This window comes from Saimiri boliviensis, chromosome 8 (assembly GCF_048565385.1).
Source record: "Saimiri boliviensis isolate mSaiBol1 chromosome 8, mSaiBol1.pri, whole genome shotgun sequence".
Taxonomy (NCBI): Eukaryota; Metazoa; Chordata; class Mammalia; order Primates; family Cebidae; genus Saimiri; species Saimiri boliviensis.
Window position 1 is genome coordinate 92180009 of NC_133456.1, and position 27740 is coordinate 92207748.

Sequence of the window (27740 nt, forward strand, 5' to 3'; positions counted from 1 at the left end):
TTTGGACCAGTACTGATCCATGGCTCAGGGACTGGGGACCCCTGTTGTAGAAAACATCAATATAATTTTTTTTGTTTTTGCTTCTTAAAGCTAACAGTTTCTTTAAGTACTATCTTTATTTTCTCATTAAAGATTAATACACTCAAATTACACAGTTAATGTCGTTATAGAGTCCAATGTGAAATCTGTGCATATAATATGGATACGGAAAGTACAGAAGTCCAGTGGTTGATTTTATTCAGCTGGGGATAATGGTCCCTTCAAACTTGGGAGGGGTCAGCCATCAAACAGAATTGAACCCATACTAAAAATAAGATGAAGACCCACTAGCACTGCAATTCAGCTCCTATGAGACTTCAGCTTTGGCTTGATCATCCCTCACTTACCAGTAAATAAGTTCCTTTATTTCATAGCACCCCAATCCCATAATCTCTGCCTTTTGACCTCAGCTACCTGAGGCTGCTCAAGTTGTGTGAAGATTCTGTTCTTTTTGGGTCTCTAGTGACTTAGGATGTGATTCTATTCAGTTCATGTAACAAATGCAGATAGAATGTTTCTGACTTTTTGGGCACTGTGGCAGGCACAGCAGGACTTATATTCATACATTTAATAAGTGGTAAGGTCTGGGTACCAATAAATTGCAGAATGGATACCAACTCCCCTGGTACTAGAAGGCCGTCACAGAGGGTCTCCAGTGTGCTAGCCATTATTCCCTTTAGTTGCTAGATCACAAGGATAACTGGAATATTCCAGAAAGTTAGGTAGCAGGGGCATTGAGGAGAAGTCCCACAGTTATAGAAGCAACAATTTACCAATCGATACAAAACTATTTCAATGTCATATCATCCCATATGGCCCTAGCAGGTCAACTAGTTGAAAACTTTTGAGTAATTTGCTACCTCCTGCCTAGCATTACCTTAACTCAATCATTCTTCTCTCCAGAGCCCTCTTAAAATTCTTTCTCTCATCAACAGGGTCTTAAACAGTACACTCGTCTTTGCTCTCTGCTTTCCTGAGTTTTTCTTATGCCCTGAATTTGCCACTTGTCCTCCCTCTAAAGGGCAGTAATTCCTCTTGTCCCTTACATCCGAATGCTCTTGGTTGACTCCTACTCTTTCTTCAGATCTCAGCTCAATAGTGGCTTCCTCAGCAAGCCTTCTGGGACCTACCAGTGAGGCAGGTTTCTTGGGTACATACTTTCCTAGAATCTTTTTCCTTCAACTGCCTTTCTACATTTTCAGTTTTGCATTCATGAGTGTGAATATTACAGGATTGAAAGGTCGGTGTCTGTTTTTGCTCACCCCCACGTCCTCTACCACGTAGCACAGAGCATGGCCTGATGCTGGGATATGAAAAAAAGAAAGAGAAACCAAGGATGGGAGGTAAAGTGGGGAGTGTGGAAGTATGCTCTTCCCTCCCTTCCTGTAATCAGTCTTCCTCCTGCATCTGAGCGGGAATGTGGGGAAAACTCAGTAAGGGACTTGTTGGGTGGCATTTTGCAGTGTCATTTTATCTTCTGAGTGTAATTGCAAGAAAAGTGAATCCAACTTTAGCTGAAACATTCCAAAACAATTTTTCTAGCCAAATGATGACTGATTTCTAAAATTGGCAATATTATCGCAAACATGAACAGGGGCTGCCCAGAACAAACGCACCTGTGCCTGCCTGTGGTCTGAAGAATTTGGTGAACGGATAAAGTGCCAAGATTGGGCAAAGTGTGGGGGGTGTGACAGTGTAAGTGAAGGTGATGTGAAGATAATCAACAAGACATTCAGACTTAAGGACTACAATTTGTGGCTGATGAGCACCAGCTTGGTCTTCCACAACAATGAGGTTTCCTGGTAATTGTTAAATATTATACTTGGTTTGGACACACACACACACACACACACACACACACACACACACACAAAGATTTATGCCTCAGTGTCTCAAAATGGCCAATGAGAGGCCATAGGAATGTGTTCATGCTTATTTCTTTTTGTCTGTTAGCTTAGGAGACATATATATATATATATATATATATATATATATATATATATATATGTATATACATATGCATATATTTAATTGTATTTTAGGTTTTGGGGTACATGTGAAAAACATGCAAGATTGTTGCATAGGTACACACATGGCAGTGTGATTTGCTGCCTTCCTCCCCATCACCTGTATCTGGCATTTCTCCCCATGCTATCTCTCCCCAACTCCCCACCCCACACTGTCCCTCCCCTATTTCCCCCCGACAGACCCCAGTGTGTGGTGCTCCCCTCCCTGCGTCCATGTTAGCTAGGATATTAATGTTACTGTGAGAATTGTTACCATGGTTGTTTCATGAAAATTTGCAAATTTGTACAGATATTCCCCCTTGATATTTCTTTCGTCTCTAAGATTAGCATCAGCACAAACACTTGGAATAGTCAATATTATCCATTTGAGTGGAACAGTTGGGATGATACATGAACGTCTGTGGAGGGTTTTATTTAATGTATTTCATTTTCAGTCCTAGAGGATATTTCAGAAAGGCATAGAGTATATGGAGACACATCTAAATGTGAACAAGACCGGGTGTGGGTCACCTTTATTGGAAAATGAATTCTGTTTGGGAAAAGGAGTATCTTGTAGAGAAGGCACCTATAGATATAACCTTCTTGCTGACTTTGACAACTTTGAGAAAGACTGTGCTGAAATCTATGCTTGGAAATTTCTTCATCAGAACTTGAAAGCAATTGCTTAAGAAAGCTATGTTATTCCTCATGCTTCAGTTGGTTCTCAGAAAAAAAAATTAAGAATGAAAGTATACATAATGAATAGATTAACTGCCTAGCAATTGGGTTACATTCCCTCCCTAATGCAGTGGGGCTCAACTAATCTCTTAGGAGGCAAGTTTCTTAAATACATTGTTAGACCAACTGGAAAATTAACTAGGGTGTTGTCTGGAAAGATCTCATTTTCATCCTAAAACTTGCCAAGTAGAAATGAAAGAGGTGTCCAACAACTCATTTTTCAAAGCGTGTCAGTTGTTGCTGTACTTTTTCATGTAAATTATCTTTCCCAGGGAAAGAAGAATTGAAAAGCTTTCTTAGCCATTAAAAACAAAACAGAACAAAACAAAAAATGCTGAGACATTAAACAAGATAGTGGTTAGCTCAAATGACAACTTCTCTAAATATTCTACCTTAATCCTTCTGGCCAAATGAATTCTTTCATTTAGTTAACAGTCAGTTTTCTCTCTCTCTAACCTAATTCAAACTGATTTAGTTAAAAACAAAAGCGGGGGCAGAGGTATTGCCACATACAACTGAAAATCTTAGGAGTGATGGTTCAGGCACAGTTAGAATCAGGGGATCAAAAGAAAGCAGCATTATTTATTCAGTTTTATGTGCTCAATCTCTCACTGTTTTCCTCTGAGTTGACACATTCTCAAGGTTTCCTCTCACAGTAGCATGACAGCTATCAGAAGCCATAGGCTTATGTTTTAGCCTCTCAACAACTTCCTTAGAAAGATACTTTTCTTTCCTAATGTCTCCAGCAAAACTCCTTGAATTTCATTCCATCAGCTTGACTTGGGTCACATGCCCATTGCTGAAGTGCTGACCGTGGCCAAAGTGAATAGAATGGTGTGATTGTGGACATCTGAGCTATACTCCACTCTTGGGATCTGGGAGGTAGAGTCAATAATCCATGGACCAAAAGCAGAGGAGGGTATAGTTACCTAAAGGAGACTTAGAGTTAAAGTGCTCTTTCCAGAAGTAGAAATGGACATTAAACAGATGAGACACACACACACACACACACACACACACACACACACACACACACACATACACAGAGAGAGAGAGACAGAGAGAGAGAGAGAGAGAGAGAGAGAGAGAGAGAATGCTGTGATAGAATGCATTCCTGAGCCCTTCCTGTATCCATTAAGTTTGCCATGAGACTGCAGCTCCTCCTATCATACCAGAAGGTGAAAGGTATTTCCCCACTCCTTGATTCTGAATATTTTGGTCATATGACTTGCTCTGGCCAATGAGATTTAGAGGACACAATGCAAGCCAAGACTTGGAAAAGCACTTATGTGATTGGGTTCCCTCTTGCACCTGTACTACCACTGTAAGTAGGATGTGCCTGGACTATGCCACTGATCCCAGAGGAGAAAGGGAGACATGTAAAGTTAAGGTACCCTCAGTCAAGCCCCACTCAGAGTAGAGATCCCAGTCGGCTCATGCATATGAATGGACTCAGCCAAGATCACCCATGAAACGTAGTAATTGATGACCATAATTTAAAGACACAGTGCTTTAGGGGAGTTTGTTAGGCAGTTATAGCTAACTGATACATTTTTTGCCTCTGTAATATCTCCTATAGGGTTGATAATCAATGGGTATATACTAATTCTGATGCACCAGTGACTGTAAAATTGAATCAGTTAGTGAAGTCTCTTTCCTAAACCCCCTGAGTGTCCCAGAACCCTCACCCCACTCCCAGCTCTCTTGAATCTCCCTATGATCCAATGGCTAAAGGAGTAATGCCTGGAATGCCAATACCCTAATCCAGTTCTATAGATAAATTCATTCTGATTTGTCAGTGCCCATGCCTTACATTTGTTAAAAATTCTGAATATCATTTCTGGTCATTCATGGATCTGACTCACCTCCCCATTAGGTTCTTAGCTTCCCAAGGGTAGCCTCCACATCAGGATCACCCTGAACACGTCTGAGCCATGCACCATAAATATTTGTTGAATGAATCCTGGATAGAAATATGTACTGAAGAAAATTCTATGGTCTGATGCAATCATCAAAAAGGTTGAAGTTATTTGCTGCTTGAGTTTAAGTGTCCAGGGAGTTAATTTGAAATGACTCATTGAATGTTAGAGGTGAGAGAATCCCTTCAGGGTATTTACATTTGTATTTTAGAATAAAAATGTTAGGGCTTATTTGAATTTTATTTATCATTACAACAAAAACTCAGTTATGCTTTTGTTTTATTTTATTTTGAGATAGGGTCTCACTCTGTCACCCAGCCTGGAGTGCAGTGGTGTGGTCATAGCTCACTGGAGACTTAACCTCTCAGGCTCAAGTGATCCTCCCACCTCCGCCTCCCGAGTAGCTGTGACTACTGACATGAGCTATCACACCTGGCTAATACGTGTGTGTGTGTGTGTGTGTGTGTGTGTGTGTGTGTGTGTGTGCATGTGTGCGTGTTTTGTAAAAGGAGGATTTCGTGATTTTTCCCAGGCTGGTCTCAAACTCCTGGGTTCAGGCAGTCTGCTTACTTTGGCCTCCCAAAGTGTTGGGACTCCAGTCGTGAGCCACCATGCCTGGTCTCAGTCATATCTTAAGCAGAATTACCAACTTTCCCCTCTCTTTTGGCCCCATCAAATGAATTGTCATAACTCTTCATTCCGTGTTACCAAATATCTCCCAATTATTCATGCTCAAAAAGTTGAAATCAGCTTTCATGCACTGTTCTAGGAGCTCTGTCCTCATTGAGCCAGGAGCACAGCTTCTGCCCAGAAATGGTGTCAAGGCTACATTGGAGACCGTCTTGACTTTGATTTCTTTCCTGCCCTGTTGTCTAATCTGCCATCAGACAGCCAACTCTGCCGCTCCTTCCTCCACAGTGTCTCACAACTGTTTCTTCCTTTACATTCTTAATGCCTCCATTTGACAGAGGCTGTGGTCACAGTGTAAACTGACTGCTTTGGATCCTTTGTGTTAAGGCAGGCTCTCCTAACCCTTTGCAGGAGCCACTTCGTTTCCTCTTCAGATTTCCACAGCTTTTATATTACCAGTAAGGAGGATAGTAGGAGGTAGAGATTGATGCTGAAAACAAAATCCCCAAATGGGAGTATTGCATGGGTTGATTACTCCAACTTCTCCTGAGCATGGATGTCCAGGGGACATAATTTATGTAATACACCTAGTATAGTGTTTGGCATATGACAGATCCTCTACTAAAACTACTATCGTTATCCTTATTCCTACCATCTTTCCTTTTCATTAAAGCTTTCTATTTTGTCTAGAGAAAGTTGGCCAGTTTCTCTTTACTCTGGTCAAATATAGACTTAATTTTTTTTTTTAACGGTAACGATCTCCACACTTCTGTTAAAATATACAATCCAAACCTGGCATTTTCTTAAATGTAATTTTCAATGTTGCTCTGCCCAAGTAGTGGGAATGTTAGCTTGGGGAAGAGAGCCTCAGCATCACCCTACAAATCACACTGCCGGCACTTCTTGCTGGTTGTGCATGCCTGGCCTCTAGTCATACAAACCAGTTCTTGGACGATCCTGTTATCCCTGGCCCAGACAGGAAACACTGGCACCAAAGAGTTGGAGGGAACCCAGAAGGTCATCTAGATTCTAATCCATCACCCTACTGATGTTTGATTTTCTCTTAGATTCCCCCAGTGCAAAATTTTGTCCTGCTCTTCTTGAGCATGGCCTTTTGAAGCATAAAGTCCATCTTTTGTCAGCTTTGACAACTGTGAGCCATTCTTCTGTACTGACAGTCCAAACTGACCTTCCTTTAACTTCCCTTCTTCTGCAAAGAACTCTTTCAGTATGTATGGCAGAACTAGTATGAGAACAGCTTTTCAACTACCGAGCAGTGCTCCCATTAAAACCTTAGTTCTGAGATCAAATACTCAGGAAAAGAACTGGGCTTAACTATCATCAGTTATTCTAATGTGAACAATGCTTTAGACATTGAAAAATTATCAAATGAAATTACAGCCAGAAAAAAAAAAAGCTCTAAATTGCTATCCACACTGAAATTCATGACTTTGGGATGAATATTGAGCTCAAACAGTCCCCAGTAGGAGCATTTTCTGCTGCTTCAATTTCCCAAACTTCCTTTTCTTCTTTTGCAGCAACATGACACGGCACATCCTTGGCTTCCTCCAGGGAATGTGGCAAGTGATGTTCATGTGGATGTGTCTGTCCTTGACACAAGACTTCCAGAAAGTATGAATGCAGCCTTTGTTCTGAGCAACATAGAACACCCTGGAGGGCTGGGAGAGACAGGTAGAGAATTGTAGAATTTGCTCAGATAGGATTTGGAAGGCTAGAGAACTTTTAGCTGGGAGAGTTAAAACTGAGGTTAAAGTGTAGAGCCCTTTCTGAATATCGCATGGGAGCCCTGCTGATCTCAGTGGTAGCCACATCATCTCAAACTATACCACAGTTCACCTTTGACTCTCTGAGTCCACGAGGCTGGTGTCTAGTGCCAAAATTCCTAGTTGGTCTGAAACTTGGTAAACATAAGGCTGTCCTTATTCGTCTTTAGCAGTTCATGCTGGGTCCATCTGTGCCTTTTAACAGCACACAGTTTGCAGTAGAAAAGATGAATATGCCTTAGTCCTAGAGAAATTTAACTCTTTCTGTTTATGGGATTTTTGTTTGATTTTCTTGTTTTGTTTGTGCTTTTGATGTGTTTCCACCAGAACAGGCTTAGGCCAAATTAGAAAGAGGGGATTAATCATACCTTACTTATACATTGTGCTTCATAGATGTTACCACTGTATGTTTCTGCCTTTATGACTTGATTTTATTGGGCACTCACAAACCAAGGTTGCCAAGGCAGGGGCTACCTCACTGCAGGTTGTGGGAGAGCTGTCTGCTGCCCAGAGAAGCTAAGCAGTTTACCAAATGACACACAGTAGATCAGTAAATTAGGTGGAAGAGTGAGCACCAGCACCTGGGGATTCTGTCTTCTCATCCTGGGTTCTTTCCCCTTGGCTCCATCCTCAAACTCTGCCCCTGTTTTCTTTCTGGTCCCAAGCATTCCCCACACACCCATCCCCTGTTGTGCAGAGCCCCTGTCACTGAAGTTAGTCTGAACCACCACAGCAAGCAGGTTCTGGATCTTTCCTTGAGCTTTTTCTCTATCACCAGTTCATGCCAATCTAGGATTACTTTAAGGCCTATTCTCTGCTATTTATCAATTTCAAAATATGTAGATAGAACTAGAAACAAACGTTTTTAGAAATAGGTCATGGGGTAAGGAGTCAAATAGGCGACAGATGCACATGCCTTAGGGACCAGGCAGGAAGTGCTAATGAGTGAGACAGGCTCAGTGACAACACTGGGAAGGGGTGAGAACTGTGGCAAAATAGGGAGCTGTGCTGGGTCAAATGGAGTAGCCACCATGCAGCTTCGGCTCCTTTGGGCATGGGAGGAGGCAGAACTGAGGTTTTCAGAAATTTTCATATGTACGTGCTTCCAGAAAAAACTGAAAGTCTGGACTTTAGTGTGTTATTTTCCTATGCAGTTGACCTTTGAGCAACATAGGTTTCAACTACATGGGTCCATTTATATGTGGCTTTTTTTTTTCAATAAAAATATTGGGAAAGTTTTTGAAGATTTGCAACAATTTGAAAAACGTTTTCCAGATGAATTACATAACCTAAAATATGGAAAAAAGTGAGGGAAAAGTTAGGTATATCATGAATGGATAAAATATAGGTAGGAACTAGAATGTTTTATTATTTCATACCATAAAATATTTACAAATCTCTTATAAAAGTTAAAATTTATCAAAACTTATGCACAAAAACACAGATCATGCAAAGTGCCATTTTCATTTGCAAGAAATGTAAACACATATAAAAATGTAAAAATGCAGTATTAAATCATAAGGCATAAAGTTAACTGTAGTACAAATTACTACTATAATAATTTTGTAGCCACCTCCTGTTCCTATTGTGGTGAGCCATGTGATGGAGATCATCTCAATGTGAGCAGTCTCTCTTTCCAGTAAATTTTATATTGCAGTAAAAAATGATCTCCCTGGTAATTTTTTGTATGGGGTAAATATTATTATTATGCTTTAAGTTCTGGGGTACATGTGCAGAATGTGCAGGTTTGTTACATAGGTATGCATGTGCCATGGTGGTTTGCTGCATCCATCACCCCGTCACCTACATTAGGTATTTATCCTAATGTTAACCCTCCCATATCCCCCCACCACCTGCCATCCCTCCCTTAGCCCACCACCCACTGACAAGCCCTGGTATGTGTATTCCCCTCCCTGTATCCATGTATTCTCTTTGTTCAACACCCCCTTATGAGTGAGAACATGCAGTGTTTGGTTTTCTGTTCTTGTGTCAGTTTGCTGAGAATGATGGTTTCCAGCTTTATCCATGTCCCTGCAAAGGACACGAACTCATCCTTTTTTATGGTTACATAATATTCCATAGTGTATATGTGCCAGATTTTCTTTATTTAGTCTATCATTAATGGGCGTTTGGGTTGGTTCTAAGTCTTTGCTATTGTGAACAGTGCTGCAATAAACATACATGTGCATGTGTCTTTAGTAGAATGATTTATAATCATTTGGGTATATATCCAGTAATGGAATTGCTGGGTCAAATGGTATTTCCAGTTCTAGGTCCTTGAGGAATTACCACACTGTCTTCCACAATGGTTGAACTGACAGTGGTCCCACCAACAGTGTAAAATGTTCCTGTTTCTCCACATCCTCTCCAGCATCTGTTGTCTCCTGATTTTTTTAATGATCACCATTCTAACTTGCCTAGATGGTATCTCAGTGTGGTTTTGATTTGCATTTTTCTAATAACCAGTGATGATGTGCTTTTTTTCCTTTTTGTTGGCTGCATACATGTCTTCTTTTGAGAAGTATCTGTTCATGCCCTTTACCTGCTCTTTGATGGGGTTGTGTTTTTTTTTTTTAATTTTTACTTTTTTGCTTGTAAATTTGTTTAAATTCATTGTAGATTCTGGATATTAGCCCTTTGTCAAATGGGTAGATTGCAACAATTTTTTCCCCATTCTGTTGGTTGCTGGTTCACTTTAATGATAGTTTCTTTTGCTGTGCAGAAGCTCTTTAGTTTATTAGATCCTGTTTGTCTATTTTTGCTTTTGTTGCCAATGCTTTTGGTGTTTTAGTCATGAAGTCCTTGGCCATGCCTATGTCCTGAATAGTATTGCCTAGGTTTTCTTCTAGGGTTTTTATGGTGTTAAGTCTTATGTTTAAATCTTTAATCCATCTGGAGTTAATTTTTGTATAAGGTATAAAAAAGGGATCCAGTTTCAGCTTTCTGCATATGGCTAGCTAGTTTCCCAACACCATTTATTAAATAGGGAATCCTTTCCCCGTTGCTTGTCTTTGTCAGGTTTGTCAAAGATCAGATGGTTGTAGATGTGTGGCATTATTTCTGAAGGCCCCTTTTCTGTTTCATTGATCTATATCTCTGTTTTGGTACCAGTACCATGCTATTTTGATTACTGTAGCCTTGTAGTATAGTTCAAAGTCAGGTAGCATGATGCCTCCAGCTTTGTTTTTTTTTTTTTTCCTTAGGATTATCTTGGCTATGCAGGCTCTTTTTTGGTTTCATGTGAAATTTAAGTTGGTTTTTTTCCAATTCTGTGAAGGTCAATGGTAGATTGATGGGGATAGCACTGAATCTATAAATTACTTTGGGCAGTATGATCATTTTCACGATATTGATTCTATCTAACAATGAACATGGAATGTTTTTCCATCTGTTTATGTCCTTTCTTATTTCCTTGAGGAGTGGTTTGTAGTTCTCCTTGAAGAGGTCCATCACATTCCTTGTTAGTTGTATTCCTAGGTATTTTATTCTCTTTGTAGCAATTGTGAATGAGAGTTTACTTATAATTTGGCTCTCTGTTTGTCTGTTATTGGTGTATAGTAATGCTTGTGATTTTTTCACATTAATTTTGTATCCTGAGACTTTGCTGAAGTTGCTTATCAGCTTAAGGAGATTTTGGGCTGAGACAATGTGGTCTTCTAAATATACAATAACGTTGTCTGCAAATACAGACAATTTGACTTCTTCTTTTCCTGAAAGGAGTTGATACCATTCCTTCTGAAAATATTCCAAACAATAGAAATAGAGAAAATCCTCCCTAACTCATATTATGAGACCAACATCATCCTGATACCAAAACCTGGCAGAGACACGACTGAAAAAGAAAATTTCAGGCCAATATCCATGATGAACATTGATGCAAAAATCCTCAATAAAATACTGGCAAACTGAATTTAACAGCACGTCAAAAAGCTCATGCATCACAATCAAGTCGTCTTCCTCCCTGGGATGCCAGTCTGGTTCAACATATGCAAATCCATAAACGTAACCCATCACATAAACTAAAACAAAGACAAACACCACATGATTATCTCAATAGATGCAGAGAAGGCCTTTGACAAAATGTAACCACCATTTATGCTAAAAACTCTCCATAAATGAGATATCAATGGAAGGTATCTCAAAATAATAAGAGCTATTTATGACAAACCCACAGCCAGTATCATACTGAATGGCCAAAAACTGGAAACATTTCCTTTGAAAACCCACACAAGGCAAGGATGCTCTCTCTCTCACCACTTCTATTCCCTTGGTTATTCCACATCTTTCATCTTGTTTAGTATAAACTGTAAGCCTTGAATGACACAATGGGATCCATATGAAAGGCTACCAGTGATGCTGGAAGCAGATGCAAGAAGCAGAGAAAAGTCATGACATTATTAAAAAATGTTGAATTGCCTGATATGCAGCAAAGATTGAGGTCTGCAGCCGTGGTTGTCCACCATTTCAGACAGAAAATTTGTCTTGTAAACAGATGATATAAACTTCCAGGATCAACAAATACAGTACTGTAGTATAAATCTATTTTCTCTTCCTTATGATTTCTTAATCACATTTCTTTACTATAACTTTATTGTAAGAATACAATATTAATTCATAAAACATACAAAGTATTAATTGACTGTTTCTGTTATTGGAAAGGCTTCTGGTCAACACTAGGCTATTAGTAGTTAAGTGCTGGGAGAGGCAAAAGTTAAAAGCGAATTTTTGACTGGACAGGGGTCAAAGCCCTTAACCCTCACATTATTCAAGAGTCAACTGTATTTTAAAACACTGGGCAGACTTCACAAAAGCCTCATGTGTGATTTGGCATGTTGCTGGCTGCTTGGTATCCTCTGACCTGGGGAGACAGACAGGAACACCCTTTGTGCTTGGCCTCCCGCAGACATAAGTAGAGTAACAGCCAGCCTGGGCACCATAGTTTGAGATGGATGTAGACCAAATGCAACAACTTGGAGACAAGGGACCACAGTGTCGAGGGGACTTGGGCACTTATGAGAAAGGTGATGGAACTAGAGACATTTACTCTGGATGAGGGAATACTTGATGAGCTGTTATAGGGAAGATGCTAGAAAATTCTTCTCTGCAGTCCGTAGAGTCATTTCTCTTGTTATATTACCCACTACATTTTAGAAGCCAGGCTTGTCCCTTCCTCCTCTCCATTCTTCCCACCCCACCCCCATTTAAAAAAAATTTATACTTTATGCACTCAGGACATATGGATTTAATTTTTTAGAGGTTAATTTCCTAGGGCAGATATAGGGAAACATTATTTATAAAGGGCCAGATAGTAAATATTTTAGATTTCTGTTGCTTAATCATTTTTTTTTTGTTGTTGTTGTTTTAGTTTTTGTTTTTACAACTGTTTACTAATGTGAAAACCACTGTTAGCTCCTAGGCCTTACAAAAACAGGTCTCAAGTTGCAGACCCCTGCCCTAGACTGAGACGGGGTAAGTAGTTGAACAAATCCATTGGAGTATTTAAAGAAATTCTCCTAAAACAGCAACAGTGTGTTCCATGTAGTATCAGTGGTCTACAAATATTAGTTGGTGTTATAAATAAGAGAATTTGGGGATCAAATACATTTGAGAAACATTCACTTATGCAAAGTTAAAAAGTGTTTTCCTTTCAGAACTTTTAATATGCTAATCTGAGTTAGGAATTTCTAAGAAAGACCATTTCCAAAACTGATCATGGGGCTTTTTCCTGAGGAACTTATTAATATTTCTCTCGATATTTGCTTGGGAAATGCTGTCCAAAGTGAAACTGTAGTTGAAAACCAAGCCAAAATAAAACAACAACAAAACCTGTTTTGGTTTCTAATTCACCTTTATCTAAGTCGCCTTACTTGTGCTAAGTATGGAAAAGATGTCTATTTAGAACCTTTCATATTCTAGAAGGCCAGAGAGGTGCAATTAATTTTCTTTGGAGGGAAAAGGCAGCCAGCTGAGTGGGAAGTAGGTGGGGAAATGTTTGGCTTACTTTCTACCTAAGGGTGTTTTCTGTGAAGTGAATTCCTGCCTGCTTTAAATTACTCTGTTACTTGCCGTTAATCTATGAAGCCCACACAGCAAGCGATGGTCAATTACTTGAACATTTTTATTAAAAACAATTATCGGAAACTTTGTAGCTCAATGTTAGTTTCCTTGAAGAAAAATATCGACTTAAAATGTAAAGACTTGGCTCGGAGCTTTGCAAGGCAAAAGAAGAGAAAACCTTGCCCCATTTAAAAAATTGATACATAATAATTGTAGAATTTATGAGACAAAATGGATCTGGCCTAAATGTAAGAACTAAAACTCAAACTTTTAGAAGAAAATCTTTGTGACTTTGGGTTAGGTAAATACTACTTAGCTACAATATCAAAAATATGATGCATAAAATAAATTGATAAAGCAAATGATTAAAATGAAAAAAAAAGTGTGTGTTAAATGATACAATTAAAAAGTGAAGACAGTACAGACTTGAAGAAAATATTTGCAAAGAATATAGATGTTAAAAAACTTGTATCCAGAATATATGAAAAACTCTTACAATTCAATAATAATACAGAGAAGCTGATTAAAAATGAACAAAATACCTGCCTATGAGTGAGAACATGGGGTGTTTGATTTTCTGTTCTTGTGTCAGTTTGCTGAGAATGATGTTTTCCAGGTTCATCCATGTCCCTGCAAAGGACACAAACTCATCATTTTCTATGGCTGCATAGTATTCCATGGTAAATATGTGCCACCTTTTCTTTGTCCAGTCTATCATTGATAGCATTTAGGTTGGTTCCAGGTCTTTGCTATTGCAAACAGTGCCACAGCAAACATCCGTGTGTGTGTGTCTTTATAATAGAATGATTTATAGTCCTTTGGTTATATACCCAGTAATAGGATTGCTGGGTCAAATGAAATTTCTATTTCTAGATCCTTGAGGAATGGCCACACTGTCTTCCACAATGGCTGAACTAATTTACACTCCCTCCAACAGTGTAAAAGTGATCCTATTTCTCCACATCCTCTCCAGCATCTGTTGTCTCCAGATTTTCTAATGATTGCCATTCTAACTGGTGTGAGATGGTCCTTTGACCACTTTTTAATGGGGTTGCTTTTTCTTGTAAATTTGTTTAAGTTCCTTTTAGGTGCTAGATATTAGACCTTTGTTGAATGCATAGTTTACAGAATTTTTCTCCCATTCTGTGGGTTGTCTGTTTCCTCTGTTGGTAGTTTCTTTTCCTGCGCAGAAGCTCTTTAGTTTAATTAGCTCCCATTTGTCAATTTTTGCTTTGGTTCCAATTACTTTTGGCATCTTCGTCATGAAATATTTATCCATTCCTGTGTCCTGAATGGTGCAGCATAGGTTGTCTTCAGGGTTTTCATAGTTTGGTGTTTTTTACACTTGTCTTTCCTCTTTCTTGAGTTAATTTATGTACATGTTGTAAGGAAGGGGTCCTATTTGAATCTTCTGCATATGGCTAGCCAGTTATTCCAGAACTATTTATTGAATAGGGAATTCTTACCTCATTGCTTGTTTTTGTCAGGTTTTTTGAAGATCAAATAGTCATAGGTGTAAAGTCTTATTTGTGAGCTTCTCTTGTGTTCCATTGGTTTATATGTCTATTTTTTGCACCAGTATCATGCTGTTTTTGTTACTGTAGCCCTGAAGTATAGTTGGAAGTTGAACAGTGTGCTGCCAACAGCTTTGTTCTTTTTGTCTTGGATTTCCTTGGCTGTTCAGGCTCTTTTTTGATTTCATATGAATTTTAAAATAGTTTTTTTCTATTTTTGTGAAGAATCACAATTGTAGTTTAATAGGAATATCAATGAATCTATAAATTGCTTTAGGCAGTATGGCCATTTTAACAATATTGATCCTGGTGCAATTTACATGGCACCAGGCTGTTTGTCCTTCACTTCAATTATAGTTAAGAGCATGGAATGTTTTTCCATTTGTTTGTGTCATCTCTGATTTCTTCGAGCAGTGGTTTGTAGTTATCCTGGTAGAGATCTTTCACCTCCCTAGTATTTTACCTTCTAGTATTTTATTCTTTTTGTGACAATTGTGAATGGAAGTTTGTTCCTGATTTGGCTCTTGGCCTGTCTGTTGGTGGTGTATAGGAATGCCAATGATTTTTGCACATTGATTTCATATCCTGAGACTTTGCTGAAGTTGTTTATCAGCCTAAGAAGTGTTGGGCTGAGATTACGGCATTTTCTTTTACAAGATCATGTCATCTGCAAATGGGGATAGTTTGACTTCCTCTCTTCCAATTTAGATGGTCTTTATTTCTTTCTTTTCCCTGATCGCTCTGACCAGGACCTCCAATACAATGTTGAATAGGAGTGGTGAAAGAGGGGATCCTTGTCTTATGCTATTTTTCAAGGGAAATCCTTCCATCAATGATAATTTTTGAATTAATATTCTGCATTCACTCATTAAGAGAATTTCCTTGACTAAGATTTACGTTACTCAGTCTTCCTATCATTCAAGAAGAATATTCTAAATTAATAAGAATTAGCCAGTCTAAAAAGATTACTGCTGAGTTTATCCAACATCTGCATCTTCTACAAATTCTCTGTGCAATGGAGTCAGGATTAACATGCAGTAGGGATCTTTGATTTGGCACTTGAGCTTATCAAAGCCCCTTGATGGCTAAAGTATCTCTTTTTGGAGTGGTCGCATATCCCTTTGCCATGAAACCCTGTATTAAATTTCTTTTGTATAGGATTGGGCAAAATGCTAAAATATACATTCTAGATACTGGTCTAATACAATTTAGAAAGATTTTCACAATTGAAACAAATCATCAAACCATTGAAATTTTGTATTTTTGTCAAATGGGAGCTTCATCATCTCCCTTGAGTAAAAGCTGTAACATTGCAACTTTGAAGTGTTTGGAAAATATATTTATGATGTTCCACTTGTAAAAATCTTTAAAGACCTAGTTGACATATCTTCTCAGCATGTAGCATTTCTCTAACTGGCTTTTTAAAATGAAAACATGACACTATACTTTAAAAAAAAATCTGGCCTGTGACATGTTTTTTCTGGACCCCTAATTTGTTTGAAAAGAATGATATTGCTTACACAAATCACACATTCTGCCTGAATGCCACAAAAAGAGATGAGACTTTTTATTTTTAATGGTAGGGGCCCTGCCTACATGGCTCCCAGCCTCTGGAAGCAGTTTACGTGGCACCAGGTCATTTGTCCTTCACTTCAATTATAGTTAAGAGATAGGTGCTGTAAAATTTTAAAGAGTTTATTTGAGCAGATCGCAATTCATGAACCGGGTGGCTCCAGACTGCGATGGGTTTGGGGCTCTGCTGAGGGGAATAAAAGGAAGGGGTTTTTTACAGGGTGACTGCAGAAGCCAGGTGAAGAAATTATTTGATCGATTAAAGTGGAGCAGTAGCTTTATTTGGACCCCTCCAGTGTGAAGTCTCTCATTAGAAGTTAGTGGGTGGTTTCTCATTGGTTAAGCTTAAGTTTCATTTTGTGGTTTATGCTGAACTGGATTTTGGTTTGCTTACGTATCAACCCAGAGTGCTGGAGCAAGCTCACTCTAATGACCTCCTAACTAATTATTTTAACGCAGTGTTAAAGCCTCATATGGTGTCAGAGGTAGAAAGGACCTCAGAGCTTGTTTGGAGGTTCCAGCAGGGGAGCACAGCTGCTCATAGACCCTTGATCCAAGACTAGTCCTCCTCTATCAGGGATGGTCGTCCTCTTCAACCAAGCGCACAGCTTCGGGAGGGAGGCATATGGGATGGGGAGGGAGGAAGAGGACACCCGCCTAGCCAGCCAGATCAGCCGAATCAACCCTGGTGGTCTATATACAAAGGATTATAAATCCATCTATTATAAGGACACATGCACGTGAATGTTCATTGCAGCACTGTTTACAATAGCAAAGACTTGGAACCAAGCCAAATACCCATCGATGATAGACTGGACAGGGAAAATGTGGCATATATATGTCATGGAATACTATGCAGCCATAAAAAATGATGAGTTCATGTCCTTTGTAGGGACATGGGTGAACCTGGAAAACATCATTCTTAGCAAACTGACACAAGAACAGAAAATCAAATACTGCATGTTCTCACTTATAGGTGGGTGTTGAACAATGAGAACACATGGACACAGGGAGGGGAGCATCACACACTGAGGTCTGTGAGCAGGGGAACTAGGAGAGGGTCAGTGAAGGTTGGGTGGGGAGTTGGGGAGGGATAACATGGAGAGAAATGCCAGACATAGGTGATGGGGAGGAAGGCAGCAAACCACACTGCCATGTATGTACCTATGCAACAATCCTGCATGTTCTTTACATGTACCCCCAAACCTAAAATGCAATAAAATATATATTTAAAAAAAGAGAGAGAGAGAGAAATGACCTCAGAGGATATATGGCCCAACCCCCTCAATTTGCAGCTGAAGGAACTAATGCCCAGAGAGGTTCTGTAACTTGTCTCATCCAAAATCACATAGCCACTTGGTGGTTACTAGCTAGTGCTTCCTTGACTACACTGCACTGTGAACATCACAGAACTTCAGAGTCTCAAGAGGCCTTTGAGGCAATGCCATCCAATAACTTCTTTTCATAGACAGGCAGCTGAATACAGAGATGTAAAATAACTTTTGTAAGGAGATCCCAGAGCTCTTTTCCATTTTGATAGAATCCTTTTAGCATGCTAGTGTTCTGCAACATTCTTAGGAATCAAATATTTAGGGCACAATCCTAATAGTTGAGAGTTATGTTTAGTACCTTGCAACTGTAGCAGGATACAGACAAGGGAAGATGAATGAAATTGTTTTAGTCTGTGTAAGGGATTGTTTAGAATAGATGATGATGTTTAATGGTAACAAATGATTGAGGAGCAAGTACCTTTTATTTTTATTGTAAATGTAATTTATAAATTAATTCATCTTAACATGTGTTTCAGGCTTATTTTATAAAGTTATTTTCTGGTTTTAGAATGCTTTCACATTTATTATTAACTTTCAGACCATTCTAATAGTCCCGTGATGTCCAGTTTAACAGATAAAACTGTGGAGTGTTAGAAAAAAGTGTGGTTGAATTGCCCAAGGCCACACTGCTATTAACTAAACAGAGGAAGTATTTAAGCCTCAGTCTTCTCATCCTAGGACATGTTTTGTCTTTCCAATCCATCTTACTACCTTTTAGAATTTAACAATATTTTTGTCCTTTTTTAAAATTTTCTGATAAAGCATATGATTTATCATGGACCATATCTACAAGCAGGCTAGCGTGAGAAAATTTGATAAAGCACAGAGGCTGTTGTTAACACTATGTTTTAAAATTTTTCCAAGTCCATATCATTGTTAGAAGAACTTAAGCTCAGATTATTTTTCTCTTAAATTGCAGAGAAACTTACTAGAAATATTCTATACTTTAAGAAGACAAGATATTTACAAAGTTGAAACTGCAAAGCAAATGAATTAGGAATAATTATTCTTTTCGTATACATCCACTTTACAAAAGACTTACCGAAAGAATCCTGTAATAATGCACAAAATGTTCTTTATGCATTTCAAATAGAATTCAGTTGACCACAAATTTTAGTCATCTTGCAATCAACTTTTCCAAGAAATTCATCCCCTGTTCTTTGTCAACTATATTTTCTCATCTCTTGAAAATTTATTTTTGGTAACCTTTGAACAGTAAGATTGGCCTCAATTTCTGTTTGCCAAATTAGTAAAGAGTAATGGATTCCATGGAGGTCAAAGGAAAAACTCATTATTTTTTAACTTGAATATACAGGAACTAGAGCTAACTCAGAATTCCTGAGTGATAAATTATTTTCTACTCTGTGGTTATTGAAGTTTCACCTGTTCTCATAAATGCAGTTCAACAAGCAGGTTCATGTGGCTTTCAATTTGGGTGAATAGTAAAGCACTTCACCCCTGAATTCTGGAATTTCATGGTTTAGCGTGTTTACAAAAGCATTCTTTGAGTTATTATTATTATTTTTTAGTCTGAAAATAAAAGCATTTTTATTGCAATTATGTTTCTTATCCAAGATGAAACTTTTCTTCTAAAAGTTCCAAATGAAGACATTTTTGAGGCTTTTTTCTGTAGGGTGGGGTAGGCATGGGGGTGGGGCTGGGTATTTGTGAGTTGTAAGAAAAGAGGTTGGTGGAGAACAGATGGCCTCCTCTAATCATACATATTCATGAGTGCATTTATTTCATTATTTTATCCCCTGGGAAACCCTATACTTCAGCTTTTATAAGTTCTAATGCCATCAAATTGAGCAGTCAGGAGGCCCTCTGTCAAAAACTGTGTTGCTGAAAAATTTGAAGAAAACTATGTGAAAGCCTTCATTTCATGCTTTTGTCTTGACTTTTTATCGCTGAAACACCTGTTATTTCAAGATCCAAGACTAGAGTGTCATTGAGCATAATAAATGTTAAGTGTTGATAGCTGAGCTGACATGTTCCATTAATCAGATGGTGGTGTGTTATGTTTAGAGTATCATTAAGCACATTGTTTGCTAATTTCATAAGAAATATGATATTAAAACATGTCTGTGTGTCTGTTGTAGCATCTTCAAAGTTGATTCCAGGCCCTGTCCATTTGCAGAAGGGGAATGGGTCATCCGATGGTTGAAAAATGTTCATTATTAAATTCCCTGTTGTCTAATGATTTGGCAGGAAATTCTCTTTTATGTGCTTCATGAAACCTTTTCTACTGGGCCAAGAAAGAGCAGCACAGATTTTTGTCCCCTTTCATGCTGTGTGAGCTCCTGCTAGTGATTAATGAAGGCATCTAAATAGCCTTTGGTTTAAATGATGTTATCACTGTCTCTAGTTAACTCCACATGTCTCTACGTCAAACAGAAATAAGACTGCATCTGTCTTTTCCCATTGTTGCCTGGCCATGAGGAACTGTTGATGTACCATGATTTGTTTTACACATCTGTCAAGATCATCATTCAGCTACTTCTCTTATTCTCTGCTTGTAGAATCTATGGAAATCGAGATATGTATGAAGCTGCCCACTTGGGTTAAGCACATCATTTGTTTTCTTAAAAATCTTTAAACTAATAATCCTGATGGGCTTAATAATTACAACAACAGTAACAATAACATAACAACGTTTATTAAGTGCTTACGCTGTAATAGGCACAACATTAAACATTTTACAGAGACCTATGATGTTGTTACTGTTAGTATCTACATTTTCCAATCAGGGACATCGAGGTTTAAAGAAGTTGGTTAGCTCTTATATACTGCATCAAAAACTGTGAGAGGTTTTTACAAAAGTGTAATCTCATTTAACTCTCGTGATCTGTCAAGAGACTCAAGAATTTTGAGAAGCCGACAGGTCTCATGGAGTCCAGGCCTCTGCAGACTTTTCACCAACAGAATTCACGTACAGATGAAGCATGTTGGGCATTGTAACTGTGAGAAAGAAGAGGAAGCTCTTTGTCAGAAAAGACAAACATGAGAAACATGCAGTGAGATAGGGGCAACAGGTGAACAGAGAAAGGAGTTGGCTAGGTCTCTGATTGTTTCACAGTTTTTATCTGCATTCCCCAGAAGCTCCAACCACAGTTCATTTCCAGGTGTAATTTATATTTTTACAATAACCTTCCCTGGGCTTTAGGCAGCCTCAGTAGGTTTCTCTTTCCTTGCAGCCAGAAGTCTGGACTTGCAAATAATGGAATTAAGATGCAACCCTTGTTGTCAGACCCCAAATCACAGCCTGCCTTCACTCTACTACCCCATCCTCTGTTTAGTGGCTCTCCATGTTGGAAGAAAAATGATCCAGTGAACATGGCCATACAGCAGACAAGCCTTTTTAGATCTCTAAAGTTTAAGACACACAAAAAAATCAACAAAAAAGGAAGCTGGAGAGGCAATAACTTCTAACAGCATGGCAATAAATCTAAATAATAGGTCATGCTAGTCTAGGACTACCTTCATTAAAATATATTTGCTTGCTTTTAAAAAGGTTATGAAAATGAAAATGCTTATTAAAACTTACTATTATAATGAAAAGTTTACTACAGGGATGTGTACAGTAAAAACTAAAAGCCCTTCCTCTTGTTTTCCCAGACTCCTGTCCCTGGAGATTACCACTATGCATGTTTTAATATATATCCTTCTAGGACTTTTCTATGGATAGACTGGATACATGTCCATAATGGGGCTGTGCTCAGAATCTTTGTGCCACTCATACGTGATTCTTCTTGATTGTTTATCATATCATGGACACTCTGCCATGTGAATACACACACATTTGCCCAGTTCTGTTAAAGTCTATATGACATATTCCAGGGACTGGGTGCACCAGGTTCTCTGCTGATGGACATTCGATAATCTCCAAATTTCGGCTGTTACATGTCAGAATTCAATGGATAGAAACAGTTCCATTTCAAGTGCTTCATTTGCTCATTTTAGGCCATATTTCAAAAGCACGATTGAGGTTTAAAAATGCAATCATCCGCCTTTAAGATCCCAGGGGGCAGGTAAATATGACAGGTATTCACAGTTTAAGCATCACCTAAAAACTGGTTTTGGTGACATGTATTAAGGTCAGAATTCTTCTAGGTTTTGTGTAATTCAGGGGTAGATAGGGTGAATATCCATTCCCATTGCTATTTCTTTTGTTTATCTAAAAAGGATCTTAAAACATTCAAAAATAATGATAACTAGCCCCAAGGGGAAATTTTAGCTTACTCTCTGGGTCATTCATCCCTTACTGCTGTGAAAACCAACTAATAAGCAAGTGTATAATGATCACCTCTGTATCAAGTACAGATACAGGAAAATATCTTCGATATTTCCATTATGCTTTAAATAAAGCCTGTAGAGCAGTAATGAATGGACCTACTGTAATCAGACATTGTTGCCAGTGTGTTAGGACTTAATATGTGTGACTTCAGAAGCAGAGTGGATGTACACAGCACAGAGAATATAACAATACTGAGAATATTAGAAAGCTCCTGTAATATTTTGTAAAATATGGAAATTTTCCTTACTAAGCATGCAAAGCGCATCCTGTCATAAATATTTTATAAATATTTATAAAATTTTTAAAAAATTTCTGCCTTCCAAAGCCGTGATAAAGAAATCTTGAAAATTAGAGAAGCAATATGATAGTTATCTCAATACTACTTTAAGTGTCAATTGCGTGAAGACTAAATTTTCAACACTTTTGATGATGTCAATACTAGTAAAACACAGTCCCTACCTGAAAGGAACTGAAGGTTAATATTGCATAATAAATAATAACCAGAGTACATCGTTTTAGCTTAAAAAAGTAGAAAGTATTGTGAAAAGCCAATTCATTTTTATGTCTTTATCAATTTTCCTTTAAAAGTGTAAACAGTTCTATCAGATGTTCCTAAGAGTAGTTTTCTGTGCCCATATTCGCCCAGTCCATGGAGTTTGTTTTGTTTTGTTTTGTTTGCTGGATGGGTGCTTAGGACTAGATTTTTATTATGATGAATAATTATAGCTATTATTTGTTGAGGGCTTGCTAGGTAGCCAGCATCATGCCAAAAGTTTTAGATGGATTTAAAAAATTCTCCCGGAAGGCCCTTGTTGGGAGGTTTTAACAAATGTGGAATCTGACAGCTTCTTAGTGGCCAACCCGGGGTCTTGAGCCAGGCCTAACTCCAAAGCCCATGCTGTGTTCCACTGCCTCCATGTTCATCCACTTCCAGTAATTCTCATGCCACCTTCAAGGTGCTTGCCTTATCGTCATACCACCAAAATAGTCCTTTCTTAATGTCTTTTCTAAATCTTCTTACTATTCATACCTGTTACCTATCCTAAGCATGTTGGGTCATAAAAGTTTGGATTTTAGGGTACTAGTTACATATTTTCTCCTATAGGTAATCAAATAAACAGATAAGCATTAAAATATAAAAGCTTGCCCATGTATCACTTGGAATCATTTAATTTTATTGCCGGCGGTACATCCACCACCCTTGGGGAAACCCTACCCCATGTAATATCATTTTCAGGTTTTTCTTCTTTGTATCATTATATTTTCTCTGTATACACATTCATTCGAGATATTCACCTTTTTGTAAAGAAAGGTTAGGTGTATAAATCAGATTTGCATTTCAATCACCATGAAGACAAATTTATGCATGGAGGGAGGCACTCAGCCCACAGAGGCTAATCTCACACAAACTGACTATAACAGGAAATACATTTTTTGAGATAATCCTAACAAATATAATTTGACAATTAAAGTTGTCAGCTGTCTGAAGATACCAGAATTTGCCCTTGGCAATAAAGTGCCTCTATGTAGGATATTTTATCATTCAATTATTCTAGCTTTCTTTAAAAAGGTAACTTAAAAAATAAAAAATAATAGGAGAAAGGTTTATGTTTTTCCATTTGGATTGTTAAAGCAGGCCAGTTAGTCTAGCTCATGCCATCATTATTATTTTATTAGTAGTAGTAGTATTAGCATATGGAAAATCAACAGAATACATTGTTCCAAAAATGTTTAAGGTTTTATTCATTTTGAGTATCAGAGTCAAACATGTTACAGAGCAATGTATCTAATCAAAAGAAGCAGTTACTCTAGAGAGGTTATTAATGGCCTGCTTATTATCAAACCAATTTTTGATTTGATAACTTACATAAAAAGATTAGTTGGGAAAATAGTAATACATAAAGCTGCCCCTTCAGAAAATTAATCTCCAAGACCATGCAAAACACAGAAATTAAAATTAACTGAAGAGGGGCCCAGAAAAAAAATTTATAACATTTTGGACTTCTCCCATTAGGACAAAATCCTCATTGCTTATTTTGAACAGGGAAGCCCATTAATTTGTACAATGCAGGTGGACTATAAAACATTAATTTCCTTTGGTTTCTGGAAATTTAGAAAAGTGCAAAAGCCTTCATTAATTGACTCAACATCCCAAGAGGTAGGTAGGTATTATTAAGTTTATTTTCTCAATGTGTTGGAAATTGAAGCAAAATGTTAAATTGCTTGGCTTTGTTTTCAGATTTTCCACTTTGGCTCTGACTAAGGCAGGTGGGCAGTATCTGAATTCAATCCCCAGAACCTTGCAGCTCAGGACCTCAAGGCATCAAAAATAATGGCATAATATCTCCAGGAGGTATCAGGAGCAATGTGAAAGGACTGCACAGCCCTGCGCTCAGTGTTCCTAGCTTTGTGCTTTGGAGAAAGGACAAGAAGAACTGGTCTCTTTCCAGAATTAGCCTATATCCAAAGGGAACACAGCATAATGGTGCAGACATAACCTTGCTGTGTGCCTGGCAGTACATATATTTGTCTTGGAGAGAGGAGTAGTAGTTGGAAAACTTAAGCTAAAAGATCTGGGGGTGGCACTGGCTTCTAATGTGGTTGATGTCAAGGCAAGTGTTTGCTCCACTGTGATTTCATGTTAGACCTATACTGAACCCCCCCCCCCCTTTTTTTGTGAGGGTATAGGGCACAAGGAGAGCCTCCTGGGCATTACAAATGTGAAGTAACAGACCTGAGAACAGAGTATGTTCTTTCTTTTGAATTCTGAATTTGTGATTGAGTATTCAGACACTAAGACATTTCTGAGTAAGAAGATACTTTATCATAAAACAAATCCTATGCTTAGAGATGTGAAGAAGGCACCAATAAGTGGAAGGTTATTTTTATTGTTTGTTTGATGGAGGAAATCATGGAATACAGTGAAGCTTTTTCTTTCTGTTTGAGCAGACTAGGGTGAACCTATCTGAGACTTGGATCTCAGTTTTCTATGGCTATTTCATGTGAAAATATGTTATACTGGTTAGGCAGGTGGATTCGAGAGTCAGCAGCTTGGGTTAGACTCTTGGCTTGCCACATTTTAGTTGTATAGAATCATGGGCAAGTTAGTTCATTTCTTAAACCTTCAGTTTCATCATCTGTAACATGAGAATAATAATCTTACCTGCTTCATAGATAAGATGAAATGAGATAAGTTTAAGATATTCTGTAAATTTTATCTCTTATTAAGGCTGTCATTAGACTTGGTGTCCAATGAAACAGAATTTCCAGTTCTTCACAATCAATAGTGGCAAGAGAGAAAGTGGGGGAGAATAGAAAATTGTCCCTGCCTGTCATGAGTACGGAAAAAGGAATGCAAGTTAGTTTTACATCCACAGCTCTGTTGCTTAGTGATTTCCAGTGGGTGACAAAAATACATTGTTGGAACATATTTTGCCAATCTGGAAATTAATCTTTTCACAATCCACAGAGAGGGTGAGTTTTACACGTGTTCTCCCCTACCAGCAGATGATTCACCTTCTGATCTAACAGGATAGTCTACTTCTAGGATATAATGGAAAAGTAGCAACGCATTTGACCACCAACATAACAAATGCACTGAACTTAGCACAGTGCCAGGTGTTAAGGAAGTACTAAATAAATGTTTGTTCCTTTTCTTTCCTCCTCTTGTTTCTTGTTTGAAGCGTGATAAAGTCATGTTTTATACTTCTTCTGTTCCTATCTGGAAATTATTTATTCAGAGCTAGATCCCCACATTGTGTTTCTTTGACAGCATCACATCATGTTGTGTTAATCAATCATACAACCTCCCATCCCCAACCTCTTAGCATGGAGCTTGCATTCATCAGGTGCTTAAGAAATGTTAAATATGTGGTTGAAAGTAAGTAAATGTTGTTAGGGTTGGAGGATTACTCCCTTTGTTCACTATTATGTTTCATTAAAAGAATATAATTTCCTTGTTTGAGAAAGACTGCCTGAAGAATTTTCAAAGGGGACCTATTTTGGTGGCATTGCAAAACTTGATAGAATGGCTTTACATGTTAGGCCACCACACATATTCCTCCTGGCACCTTATCATGTTGCTTTCCCATTTTGGAGTGAACTTTGGTCCATCAGACAGATTTTAGCTTCCCTAAAATAGTTCTTGACTTAACTGCAAATGAAGACTCTTGAAGGGGTAGTTCACTCCAGTGATTTCTCCATAATTATAATGTCAGTGGGGATTTGTAATTACTGCCACTGCTCCAAATTTCTATGAGCATTTCGAAATGATTAGAATGACCGTTCATGGAGAAGACAATATATAATTTTTTTCTTTTGATCTTTTAGCAGCTTCTTGCAAGGAGAACGAGAAGAAGGAATAAATTGCTCCTGTGTCCATTTGGATAGGAGCCCATTTCAGGGAGATTTGGGAGATGTGGCTCCAACTTTGGCTCTTATTTTAGCCATTTAGAAGCACTTCCACTGGAGTCATTGAAGGGCTTTTAGAGAGTTAAAGCAGTCTAGCAGATATGAATTCTTAATAAAATAAGAAATTTGACTTTTAGTTTGAGGTATTATTATTCATGCTGGGAAATGACAGTGAATAGTGAGGAAGAAGCAGAACAAAAATTTTTTGGAAGGTTAAAGTTGTGATTCTTTCTGTCCCATACTATTCTCTCTGTCTCTGTGTCTCTGTCTCTGTCTCTCCTTCCTCTTTCAACCTCACCCATAATTGAGTAAAGCAGCTGGGAGAGGGGGCACGTGGACAGCATTACCTAAAGCATGGTCCATTTATGACCATCATTATCAGAATCAGATGAGGTGATCATTAAACCTTCCAATTTCTGAACGTGGCAGCAAAACTAATGACTCAGAAGAATCTCCACGCTAGTGAATTTTTAACAACACCCCCATTTTGTGTCCTTAAAGTTTACAAATTATTTTTGAGTTGTGTGGTGGGAAGCGAAATCAAGCCCAATATGTTTTTCAATCTTTTCTCAAGTCTTAACTATTTTATGTTTACTAGTCATTTATAAGAATCTCATTTTAAAAGACGTTATTTCTCCTCTTGTAAAATATGAAGGACCATGGTTTGCAGTTTTGTGGCAGTCCAGAGCAACAGGGTGGGTGCTTGCTGGGCTGCCACTGATGTCAGCTGTGGATAAATTGATGCAGTGAAGTAACAACCCACCGAGAAAAACTGAACATCATCTTAAGTCTTCTTTATGAACAGCACTATCCCCATGGCTCCTTGGCAGCTGAGATCATACGTGACTTCATTGAGGTGATGGCCCATTCCCTTATCCTTAATGGAGAAAATGGGCTTTATATAGCATGTAAATCATACTAGCTCTCTCTATAATCATATTGATGTAACCAAATTTAGTACTAATCTCCTTCTTAATATGTTTTTAAAAGCAGCAAGGGAATTCAAATCCAAATGCCAAAATCAATTCCTGTCATTTCACAGGACTGTTAAAAGGTTTCATTCCAAAATCACATTTCTTTTTATTGAAGTCTGACATTTGAGGCTATGAAATTGTTTACTCTTGATTTTTCAAAAATCGGTTTACTGGCATGTTTTGACGGATGCTATATAATCATATTCTCTATCACCAGGTATTGCTCATGCCTTTCAAATTTGATTTTGATCTACTTTGTGTACATAAACTATCAAATAAAAGCTAGTCATCTCGCAATAAAATTTCAGTCCCATATGCAGGACAACTTTCTAATTCTCACTACAGGTTCCCCGTTGGCAACAGCACAGTAAAAGGTGACCACAAAAACCGGATTGGAGGTGAAAATGTTTGATGGTGAGAAAAAAGGTCACCAGAGTGGTCACTCATGTGTCTCAGGGGAATGCCAGAAAAG